The sequence below is a fragment of the Anas acuta genome, chromosome W (genome assembly GCF_963932015.1).
Source record: "Anas acuta chromosome W, bAnaAcu1.1, whole genome shotgun sequence".
Lineage (NCBI taxonomy): Eukaryota > Metazoa > Chordata > Aves > Anseriformes > Anatidae > Anas > Anas acuta.
In genome coordinates this window covers 10,038,367-10,051,053 of record NC_089016.1, presented here as the reverse complement: position 1 = coordinate 10,051,053, position 12,687 = coordinate 10,038,367, and the positions used below count along the sequence as shown (strand labels likewise).

At 50.4% G+C, this 12,687-nt stretch overlaps 1 pseudogene; it reads left to right on the top strand.

Moving 5' to 3' along the window:
• The first annotated feature begins 5,666 nt into the window (after positions 1-5,666).
• LOC137846878 (olfactory receptor 14A16-like) lies at positions 5,667-6,602 on the top strand (annotated as a pseudogene).
• Positions 6,603-12,687: the final 6,085 nt, after the last annotated feature.

Below are 12,687 nucleotides of genomic sequence, written 5' to 3'. Positions count from 1 at the left end.
TTTGGATTATTTACTAGCACAAGAAGGAGAAGTCTGTGGAAAATTTAACTTTAGTAATTGCTGTTTAAAGATTGATTTTAAGGGTGTTTCTTCCTAGTAGCTGGTAGAATGCTATGTTCTGGCTTAAGATGAGAAGAGTGCTGATGACATGCTGATGTTTTAATTGTTGCAGAGCAGTGCTTACACCAAGACAAGGACATTTCAGCTTCTCACTCTGTCCTGCCAGTGGGCAGGCTGGGGGTCAAGAGCTGGGAGGAGGGCCGGACTGCTTGGAGTTAGGCTGGGCATCGGACAGCAGGTGGCGAGCAATTGCATTGTGCATCACTTGTTTCGTACACATTATTACTAGTAGTACTATTATCATCATTATTGTCATTATTATTGTTATTATTTTTGTCTTAATCTGAACTCACAGGCTTCACTTTCCCATTTCTCTCTCCCATCCCAGAGAAGGAGGGGGGGAGGTGAGCGAGCGGCCGTGTGTTGTTTAGCTGCCTGCTGGGTTAAACCACAACAGAAAGAAAAGCTGTAAATGAACTTGTAAAGGAAATGAAGAAAATTGCACATGTCCCAGTTCAAATTTGGAATGGAATCGATAAGATGATTATGGAAGGGAACTTTATGGGTGGTGATTGGTTTGCTAAAATAAGCATGGTTGTATAGGGGATATGTGGAGGATTGTTAATAATTCCATGTTTAATATTACCAAACTAATACACTCGTTTATACAAGGAATGCAAATATCTGTGATACCGGTTGACCCAGAACCAGGGAAAGAGAAAACCCATTCTCTGATGATAATAAAAACAAATAAAGATCCAGAATTGGTATCAATTGGCATCAATTCGGCAAGTATTAACTTGATTAGAAAGGAAAACATGAATCAATGCCATGAAAAAGGAGATGGGGGACTGTGATATATGTTCATCTGATTCGTGTCAGTATGGAACAGTGCTGGTATGATGAATGTGACCTTCTGTCTTACATATCCTTGTATAACCACAAGTCTAAGAAAAACAGAATGGTTAAGTTGTTGTACCTTGCAAAGGAATGTTTTAACAATTCGTGTCAATAAAGAGCAGTTCTGTCTGTCTCTGGGTCCTGCACTGGCAATTTAATTCTTCCACAGATGTGGTTTCTTCCCTTTCCTCCCAGTGTCCCAGTCTCCCCCTCATTATAGTCAAATTATCAAATCTTCAGCAATATTCCTCAAATCCATGAGCCTATTTGCTTTTGTTGTTCCAAACTCTTATTCCTAACAGTTACAGCCTTTTTCCCTTCTTTGTGGTTGATTTAGCACTGCTATAGATGTGACTGGAGTGTCCCTGTGAATGGCCTGTGAGGAATGTTTTAACAACTCGTGAAGTGTCAATAAGAGAGCTATTTGTGTTTGTATGTTCTTTCTTTGAAGTCTCTGATGTCTGGGGGTTTCAGAACAACTGCTAACAACTAGTAACTGTTATGGCTTCTGAATGGGACACTATGCAAGCCCCTGATACCTGGCCAGGTGGCCAGTAGATTAAGGAGAAGAAAGAAAGAAGCTGAAGGACGGCTAGAAGACAAAACTTGCAGGGGACGCTGTGTAAGCTTCTGACATGCTGCCAAGGAGTACAAAAGGGGAAGGACAAGAAAAAAAACCTGAGCGGAAGACTATGAGCCTTCAGCATGAAAGACCACCCAGGGGGACCACCGGAGACTGATGCGCATGCTTCTGTAGGAGGGACTGGATCCTGGAAGCTAATTATAATAACCCAGTTTTTTTTAGAAGTAGTAATGAATATGTATTAGCCTAGGAGCATAAAAATCAGCTACTTGATGTAACTGGTGTGCGTCCTGGTGGAGCGGGGACTCCCGACGCACCCAGCACTGTTTGCTTACCTCTATTCCTTTAATAAATTGTAAACTTTGATTATAATCCTATTTTGAAGACTGAATCATTTATAACACACAGAAGCCATTTGGGAAACAAAACATGTAGGTCAGAAGCATGATTCTGTGGAGGTGCAGAGCTGATGGGCACATTGTGTAGGATGTGCCTAAAGACCTTTGTGTCCTTTTCCCTCCTGAGTACGACGCCACTTCCTTCTCAGGATTGGAGGAGCCAACAGAGGTGAGACAGATACACTGAGATGTTAAATGCCATCAGAAAGCTGCTCCCAACAAGATATGGGGAGGTCAAGAGCAGCCTGAACAAGAGACATGTGAGATTTTGGGGTGGGAAGAGGAGCATGGCCAGAAGAAATTAATGATTTCATAGAGGTAAGAGCATTCATGCAATGCCGGTAGTGCAGTAACACTGACTTAAAACAGTCACATATGGCCCTTACCTTACTTGAGCCAGTAATTTTAACGCCAAATAAACCTAAATGCTACTACAACAAACTGAAAGAAATCAATTTTCTCTCTTGATAACCGTAATCCTTTCACTTAACACATACATTAAAATGCTCTATTTATCCCTAGAATTCTTGACAGACAAAAAACACACGTAAACCACAGAGCTTGTCCATACCTTAACCACAGACCTGACAGCACAAGCAGAACAGCAAACAATCCCACTAAAACTTTGTTGAATCTCTAACCCAGAAAGTGAAAAAGAGATACCGAGGGGGCTAGAGAAAGCTCAGCTCTCCCTCAGGATCTCATGCCCCAGCAGGAGGAATGTGACTGTGGCAGGGACTGTGAGGTCACTTCTGTCTCTGCACTTGATAGGGCAGCAGCAGGAACCTGTCACAGAAAGGGACTGGGAGGTCACTTGTGTCTGGAGGTGGCAGGTCACCCTTGGCTTCTCCCTGCAACCTTCACTTTTGGGCTGACATCTGCCAGTGGCCCTGCTAGGCCAGCAGAAGGCACCTGCTTGGCATGCTGACTGGGGGATCCCCTCTGCCTCCAGAGCCAGGAGGACCCAGACACAAAGAAGGCCCCCAGATGGGTTGTCCTGTCCCTTCTGCTTGAGTCCATGACTGCACAGCAGCAGGCACAAGGCTTGGCTTTGTCTAGCCAAGAAGCTGCAAGGCCAGCAGCAGGCCCCTGGCTTGGAAGCTGCTGCTGAAGTGACTTCTGTGTGGTTGGCTGAGAGGCCACAAGAAGCCTGCTGGGTTGGGGTGCCTACTTCAGGAGTGGTTTCCTACCTGATGGAGCTTTCAGAGGTAGTAGGAAAGAGCAGGAGAGAAAAAACTGCCACAAAGTGCACCATGGATGGTTTCCCCCATGTCTAGTGAAGGATGATGATTCTCCTTAATCCTCTTTTATTTAAAGTATTTCTATAAGCAGTCTATGACTCTTTGGGAGTCATAGACAGATTGAGCTGCAGCTGGGCTTTGGCCCTTCTAATTTTGACCTGCACATCCCCATAACATTCAGGACACAGCTCCAGACAAACTGACAGCATGCATGGGAATGAACAACAGAAAAAGCAGAATGTGGCAGCCTTCCACCAACTGTTTTTCTGTGACTCTGTGTTGCAGTTCCATTCAACTGGTTACTCCTGTGTTATCCAAATGTTCCTGCAGCTCGTAATGCTACTATCTTGTCAGAGATAGCACAGTCACACAAAGGATGAAGCATCTGCCTGCAGACATGAACGGTTGACAGAAAGGAGAATCAGTGTGGGGGAATGTTGAGAAACTGCAGGATTATGCCTAAAGAATGTTCTTGATGTTTACAAGGAGAAGAACCCAGTCTTGCACCAGAGGAAGAGTAACCCCATGCATTAGGGCACACTGGGACCCTGCTGAGTGAGCAGTGCCCAGGAGGAGGAGGGCCTGGGCACCACGAGGGATGCCATACGAGCAGTGGTGCCTGCTCACCAGGAATCAGGCCAGCTTCCTACAGAGCTGCCTTACGAGGAGCATGGCCACCAAGAAGATTTGTTATCACTCAGCTCAGATCCCCTGAGATACCACACGAACAAGTGCCAAAAACAAGCTAGTAAAGAGGTGTAGCTCTGGGAGTCCCTAGGACATCCTCATGTGGAGAGGAGCAATGAGAATGGCAATGATAGTGGCTCAAAGTCCCAACAGGACCCAGGTCTATGGCTATGGCTGTTGTCTCTGTCACTGAGGCCTATGAGGAGACAGCTTATTCTTAATGCACCAGGGCCTCATTGCCTCCTCGCCCCCACCCATGAACCAGGCAGGGGTCATACCATTCTCCTGCACTTGGCCATGCACATCCCCATCTCCTACTGCCCCACAAAGAGCCCTGAGAAGGGTGTGAAAGAAAAGGATCACCCTTCCCAGGGGCTGGAGGTCAAGGCCTGGCCTTTGTGCTTGGTGACACAAATCCAGTTTTCCTACACATCAGTGTCACCTTCACATTGCCTTTGTCTCCTTGTCCTCACTGCCTCCAGGGTTCTGCTCTAACAAGCTCCAAGGGAAGCTGTGTCAGTGCTGGCCCTCAGGGGGACACTGCAGGAAACTTGCCTCTGACTTGCACTTCTGGAGAGATGTCTTCAATTGTCTCTGAGTGCCTGAGGTTTGTGGGCTCATCAGCAAAGCCCCCAGAGGGGTGATTGCAGTGCCTTGAGCTGGTGCTGTGCTGCTGAGCTGGGCCGGGCTCATGGGACAGAGAAAACACATTTCAAAAGTGATCCTGGTGCAGAGAGACAGCTGTGCCCAGGAGCAGCTCCTCTGCACAGCGCAACAGGGCTGGGGGCTCTGACCGCAGCTGGCACAGGGAGAGAAGAGAAGGAGAGAGGGCTTGGAGGCACTTGGCAGTGGGAGGATGCTGAGAGCTGCCTGCAGGAGAAACCTGCACAGCCCTTGACAAGGTAAGGGTCTGGCTGCAGGGCCATGCAGCTGCAGGTCCTGGAAGGGTCTCCTGCTGGGTCTTGTTTCTGGGAGGGCAGTGGGCAATGCAGTAGGCTTCGAGAGTCCTGCTGGGTTGCAGTGCGAGGTGAGGAAGTCTGGCAGAAGCCCCTTGGAGTGTCATAACCTAGCTACCCTTAGTCAGCCAAGAGTGTGGTGGCCAAGTCTTCTTCAGACACTGCAGGGGATGCAGATTGGATATTGGGACACCCCAGCTTGCGAATATCCAGCTCTGTCTGTGGGGCATCCTCCTGGGCTGCGTGCTGCTCTCCAGAAGGATGCAGGGCAGCTGGAGTGAAGCCTCGGCACCTCTGGCTAGGAGGGAAGAGCTGAGAACTTGCTCACAATCCACAGACAAGGTGAGGCTTCTGTCCAGCTGCACTGGGACTGGGGGTTCTCTGCTCTCAGCTGTCTTCAGTTTCTTCTCAGGGAAACACCTGTGTGGGATGGTCCTGAATGTCAGACAGGGGTGACACAGGGCAGCTGAGAACAGCAGTGTTCAACAGTGGCATCTGAAGCTCTGTTCTGCATTGAGATGCATTGTTTGAAACAGCACTGCAAATTCCATTGACCTGATCAGTGAACTGAACTAGAGTTTCCCCCATGTTCCTGCTTCCCCCCAACTGCACAACAGGAAGGACTCCTCTGCAGAACAAAACAGCCCCGGCTCCCAGTGCCACTCTCAGTCAGCACCAGCATGCAGCTCAAGCAAGAGAGATGCAGAAAGGTTCAGCTGCATAGACAGGGGTTGGGTTGGGTGGTGCTCCTAAACTAGCAATATGTTTTCCTCAGAGAAGCCTCTTCTAACTTTGTTCTCCCTTCTCGTCTTCAGCAGACAACTGTGTCCAGAGTCAGCAAATGCCCAACATCAGCTCAGTGAGCGAGTTCCTGCTGCTGGCATTTGCAGACACGCGTGAGCTGCAGCTCCTGCACTTCGCGCTCTTCCTGGGCATCTACCTGGCTGCCCTCCTGGGCAACGGCCTCATCCTCACTGCCATAGCCTGTGACCACCGCCTCCACACCCCCATGTACTTCTTCCTGCTCAACCTCGCCCTCCTCGACCTGGGCTGCATCTCCAGCACTCTGCCCAAAGCCATGGCCAATGCCCTCTGAGACACCAGGGCCATCTCTTATCGCGGATGTATTGCTCAGGTCTTCTTTTTCTTCTTCTTGGTTGGAGCAGAGTATTCCCTTCTCACCGTCATGGCCTACGACCGCTACATTGCTATCTGCAAGCCCCTGCACTACAGGAGCCTCCTGGGCAGCAGAACTTGTGCCCAGATGGCAGCAGCTGCCTGGGGCAGTGGCTTTCTCAATGCTGTCCTACACACGGCCAGTACATTTTCCCTGCTCCTCTGCCACGGCAATGCTGTGGACCAGTTCTTCTGTGAAATCCCCCAGATCCTCAAGCTCTCCTGCTCAGATGCCTACCTCAGGGAAGTCGGGGCTCTTGTGCTTAGTGGTTTTTTGGCCTTAGGTTGCTTTGTTTTCATTGTGCTTTCCTATGTGCAGATCTTCAGGGCAGTGCTGAGGATGCCCTCTGAGCAGGGCTGGCACAAAGCCTTTTCCACGTGCCTCCCTCACCTGGCCGTGGTCTGTCTGTTTGTCAGCACTGGCATATTTTCCTATCTGAAGCCCCCCTCCATTTCCTTGCCATCCCTGAACCTGGTGGTCGCACTTCTGTACTCGGTGGTTCCTCCAGCAATAAACCCCCTCATCTACAGCATGAGGAACCAGGAGCTCAAGAATGCAGTGAGGAAACTGTTTCCATACATCCTTCTTAAGCATCCGTGATGCTTTCAGAAGATGTATTCTTAATACTATGCAAATATTTTGATTCATATCATATCATATCATATCATATCATATCATATCATATCATATCATATAATTTTGTCATTATTAGTGTTATCATAACATTGTAATTAATAATAATCTTAACAGAACTAAAAGGGTATTTGGGAAAACGACACATTTTAAAAATTACTTTTTTCTGTTTATATTTTAACAATATTTTTTTTTGGTTTTAGTAGTGTAGTTCTCAGTATTCTGAATGTTACATTTTGTCTTAGTTTTTACCTTATCATTTAATGTACACAGAGATCCTGTTTCCTTTGTTGTTAAAGACAATAAATATATCAGTGGAAATTCATTGGTCTCAGTATCCTTCTATTTCCATCTCCTCTGGAACTGTGGGAGCATCCTAAGCATCCTGAAGGGGCTCAGGGCCAAGTGCCCAGCTGCCACGCATAGGAACAGTGTACATGGATTAGATCTTGTGGATCTAGGTGACAGTCCTGCCGTCTCTATAGCAGGGCCAGAACAAAGCCTTTTCCACGAGCCTCCCTCACCTGGCCATGGTGTCCGTCTCCCTCAGGACTGTCATGGTTGCCTACCTGAAGCCACCCCCCACCTCCTCCCATCCCTGGACCTGGTGGTGGCAGTTCTGTACTCAGTGGTGCCTCCAGCAGAGCACGTCCTCATCTGTAGCATGAGGAGTCAGGAGCTCAAGCATGCCTTTTGGAAATTGATGGCAAGATGTGTCTTGGATGCAAGAAATTTCTGATCTACTTCTGCACATGACTTGTAATGTCAATGATTCGAGGAATAGCAGTATACCTTTTTTGTTTTGTCTTGATTTCGTTTGTTTCATTTTGTTTTTGGTTGATTTCGTGCATATTCGTATTACATTAATTCAGCTAATGAGCACCCATTAAAATGAAATGGATGTACCTGTTGAATACAGCTCAAAGACATGTGAAGCCATGCTCTCTGTGAATTTAACCTTAACTGAGTTAAAATTCAACTGCCATTTTGTCTGAAATCTGTCCTCTGAGAGCAGTCCTGGCTATGCAGGGGCAGTGCCCGTGTGCAGGGCTGCAGAGGAAAAGAGTCCCATCCCAGCAGCATGGCCAGGGAGCACCAGCGCTTGGGGCATGCAGAGCTGCTCTCTTGCCACTGCTGCCCTGTCCTGCTGAGCCCTGCTGGTGGGCTCAGGCCCCGCTGCTCCTCTCACTTGGTGCCAGTGCTGCTGTGGGGCTGTGCTGGGACTGCAGGCAGGGACAGGCAGTGGGCACGGCAGTGGCACGGCTGGCCTCCACTGCAGCACTTCCCTCCTAAAGGGGGATCTCCTCCGAGGTGGACTGAGCAGAGCTCAAGTGCTCAATCTGGTGTGAGCAGGCAGAGGAGAGCTCTGCAGCCCCAGGACACACAGCAGCCCCACCAAAGGAGCCTGGCGAGTGATTCCTTGCAGCCCTGGGGCAATGGCAGTGACCCCATGAGCTGGGTCTGCCTCCCAGCCTGCCCAGCATGGCCGTGCAGAGTGCCCCTGTGCCCCGGGCACCACAGCCCCCTCCCTCTGCAGAGCAGCACCACCAGCTGGGATTCGGGCTGGGGCTGGGGCTGGGAGGGCGCTTCCCCGGAGTGTCATCTAGGTCAGCTTCAGGCTTCTGGATGTGAGCGTGATCTTCACTGTGCACAAGGATCTGACAGACCACCAACAGGCACGGGGCCTGCAAGGTTCCTCCTGCCCTGGCACCACCCAGGACTGGCACGGAACTGGCTCCTGAGTGTCAGAGAGGCTGCGAGCCCAGCAGGTGTGCCATGAGCTTGAAGGATCACAACCAGCTCACTTCTACCTGGGCAGGTCCTGGCCCCAAAAGGGGGTGTTATGTAGGTGTGGTATTATAAGCTTAGTGGTGTCTCAGAAGCACTAAGTCCAGCAGGAAGCGAATGGCTGTTAAATGGTGTGGTGGTTTTACCATGCTGGGCAGCTAAATCCCAAAACCGCTCTCTCACTCCCCCTCTTTTAGATGAGACCCAGTACAAATGGCCTGTGAGGTGAGCTCTTTCTGAAGTAGCTGACAGGTCACCCTTGACTCCTGGCTGGGATCTGTGCCTTTAGGCTCACATCTGCCAGTGTCCATGGTAGGGCAGCAGAAGGCACTTGCTGTGCATGTAGTTTCTGAGATCGGTTCTTTCTAAGTACCTGGTAGGCCCCATAGTGGAAGAGGTCTTGGTTAGGGGTTGTCATGTCAGAGGTGTCAGCTTTTGCCTGAAGTCATCTTTTAGGACTGCTTTCAGTTTTCGACACAGAGTGGGCCACTGCCTCCAAGACGCTTGGGGCAAACTGAACCATGCATGAGGGTTTGGAGAAAGGTTCCCTGGGTGCAAAGAAGGTTTTCCGTATCCAGAAGTTGGAGGTAGGAAACAAAATTTTGGGGTGGTACAAGAACTGCAGGACACATTGTGCAGGGTTCACCTACAGCCTTTGTGTTCTTCACCATCCTGACTTAGGTGCCATGTCAGTCTCAAAAAAGGAGTAGTTAACGGATATGAGGCAGATACCCTGAGATCATGAAAGCCATCAGAAAGCTGCCCCTGTCAGATGACTGATATGATGAAGTCAGGAGAAGCCTGGCCAGGAGAGGTGTGAGATTTGAGGGAGGGCAAAAGTGTTTGGCCAGCAGAAATTAATGATTTCTGTGAGGTTAGAACATTCAGGCAATGTTGATTCTGCTGTAACGCTGGCTTAAAACAGTCATGTAAAGCCCTTCCCCTATTTTAACGAGTGACATTCATGTTGCCTTCAGGGGGCAGTGGCGACCTGGTTCAGGAACGGCACGGCGGCCAACCCCAGGCCGCTCAGTCCATCGGCTCACAGACACCAATGTGGTGGATGGCAAATGGCATTTATTGTCGAGTCACATGGGGTTATATACCCGAGGCCCACAACGTCACTTCCGCTTGCTTACATCACAGGCCACACGCCACTGTCCATCAAGGGAGGGGCTCCACCTTTCCGTACATCGCGACATCTTCCGGCCGCCAGACCCTAACTACCCACATTTCCCCCCTCCCTATGCACAACCAAATTAGCTAAAATATAACAATCTTAAGACGTAGACATCATAACTTAACTAAAAAACATAAGGCACAATAACCAGGAGAAAACTAAGAGGTAACTGGTAACCCTGAGTAAATACACTCTTAAAGTAGTTGTTGGTGTTCTACCAACATAATGTTAACTTTCTCTAACCAACTTTTAACAAACAACACAAGCATATTTAGTATAGAAGGTCCAAAGATAAGATCACACAAACGCATTGCAGCCCCCCACCCACGGAGGCCGCTTCACTGGTGTCTGGATTCTGCCAGTGTGGAACTCTCAGGCTTAGACAGGACGTTTGCTGACTTATTGTCTTCTCTTGTCACCGGGGTATACAGATTACGGGGGTGTCCGATGATCCGTTCCTGTGAACAGAAACTCAGTTTTCATTAGTTTTATTCTGAGTCGCGGTCAGGTCACTCTGCCAAACTGGTGCCAGTGCCCGATCCACCGTGACCTGGCAGATAGTAGGCAAGTTGATCATTCCTTGAGGTAGCATTTTCCACTGGAAGTTGGGGCGTCGGCTGTTTGGAGCTTCTCTGGCCGCATGAGTTGCCATGACTTCATGGGCCCTCAGGCCCTGGACTTGCACCTGGGGGGTGATCACTGTTGGGTCCGTACCCATTAGCCGCTGCAGACTAGAGCCATACAGTGTGTGATCTGCCCCAGTTACTTGGGCCAGTTGTCTCATACAGTTGTCCCCCCATTCTCGTTTAAAAATGATCATCCCCCCCCCATCAAAGATCAGTCTACAAGTTTGTTTTATATCAAACGGGAGCATGTCGTCTCCCCTGAAAACACCATCTATGAGGGTGGAGACCATTGCAGAATGAAGCCCTTTATCCGCAATGGCTTTAACAATCGCTTGGACATCCTTAGGGTTTATTGGTGAGTGAACCCTCTGTCCCCTGTCTGTCACCCAGACCGGGAACGCTAGCATGGCCGATAGAGCCAAGATGGTGCACGCAATCTTAATTTTCCTCCAATCTGTGAGAGGAATTTCTCTGCCTCGCGGTGCAGCTTTATTTCGGATGGGGATATTTTTGCTATCTGTCCCCATTTCCTCCTCCGAATTTGAATCGGTATCTGATCCGGAGTCAGAGCTTGACTGACTGGTCACCTCCGAGTTCCGGTACCCTCCAGTCGAGTCCTGGCCCTGCCCCCCACCCCTGCAGGGGGGCCGCTCTCTGCCTCGTGGCTCGCCCCGCCGCCTTCTCAGCGAGGCGTCTGCGCCACAGGAGCGTTTTCTTGGATGGCCATTCCGATCGGCTGTCTGCCCCTCTCTCACGCTTCTACCTCCTCCCCGGTCGTCCCCGCAACCATTCTCTTTCTCCCATTTGCACATGTTAGTAAAACCTAACACTTCATTCCCGTTCCCGCCGGAGGCTTCTTCACCCAACTCTTCGTCTTCTAGTTCGGCACCGTACTGAGGCGCACGTGGCCGTGGTCTCTCCCAGATTTCCCCAGGCTCAGGTTCCCCACCGGCACCCCTGGCTTCCTCAGCCGAGCCACCCCATAGCTTCCACAACTTTGATACAACCTTCACAAGGGTTTCCATCTTCCTTGTTGGTCCGGGAGCTTCCTCCCCGATGGGCTGGTCCCGCCGCTCCGGCCGCCGTTCACCCGAATCCAGGAGCTTTCCCGGGTTTCGGCACCACTTGTTGCCTTCAGGGGGCAGTGGTGACCTGGTTCAGGAACGGCACGGCGACCAACCCCAGGCCGCTCGGTCCATCGGCTCACAGACACCAATGTGGTGGATGGCAAATGGCGTTTATTGTCGAGTCACATGGGGTTATATACCCGAGGCCCATAGCGTCACTTCCGCTTGCTTACAACACAGGCCACATGCTACTGTCCATCAAGGGAGGGGCTCCACCTTTCCGTACAGCGCGACATCTTCTGGCCGCCAGACCCTAACTACCCACATGCTTCCCAAGCTCCTCTTCCCTCCCCCAAATCTCACTTCTCTGGTGGCCAGGCTTCTCCTGTCATCCTCATATTGGTTTTCTTATTGGGATCAGCTTTCTGATGGCTTTCATGGTCTCAGAGTATCTGTCTCACTCTGCCGGCTACTCTGTTCCTGAGACAGAAGTGGTGTTGTAGTCAGTAGGGAAAAGGGCACAAAGTTCTGTAGGAGCATCCTGCACGTGCCCATCAGCTCTGCGCCTTCACAAAAGTGTACATCCTATAAACAAGTGTTGGTTCCAGAATGATTCCTATGGATCCAGGGTAACATTTTGCAGGCCTTCATGCAGGATGTACCTCCCTTCAAGAATCTGAAAGGCAGTAGCTTCCCCTATGGAGAAAACTAAAACCAGCTATGAGGTATAAGTTTAGTCAAAAGCTGAGATCTCTGACATGGCAACCAGAGGTGCTGCTCTGCAGAGCGAGGGGGCTGTGGTGCCGGGGGCACTCTGCAGGGCCGTGCTGGGCAGGCTGGGAGGCAGACCCAGCTCATGGGGTCACTGCCATTGCCCCAGGGCTGGAAGGAATCACTCGCCAGGCTCCTTTGCTGGGGCTGCTGCGTGCCCTGGGGCTGCAGCAGCCCCATGGGGCTGCAATTCCCTTATGCCTGCTCACACCAGATTGAGCACTTGAGCTCTGCTCAGTCCACCTCAGACAGGCTCACGCTCTGTGGGCTCCATTCACTGCTGTCTCCTGGGCTCACGCTGGCCTGACAGAGGAGGCCAGTGAGTGATGTTTTGCAAGCCTGGGGCAATGGCAGTGATATTTCCTCGTTTCTCACGGCCTTCTCACAGGTCTTTCTCATAGCACTTCCCACTGCCCAGCACTGCCTCCCAGGTGGGACTAAGACAACGTTCAGAAGGGCCTTGGGCTTCCTCAGTCGTCCTGCTTATTAGGACCTTCCTGACTCCCCACAGAGCTCAGAGGGAGCCTTCTTGTCCAGTGTGTGGCCCTGCACTGGCTCTGACTGTGACGAAGTAATTCTCCGCAGAGCAGCTCCTGTGGTGCTGTGTTTTCAATATGTGA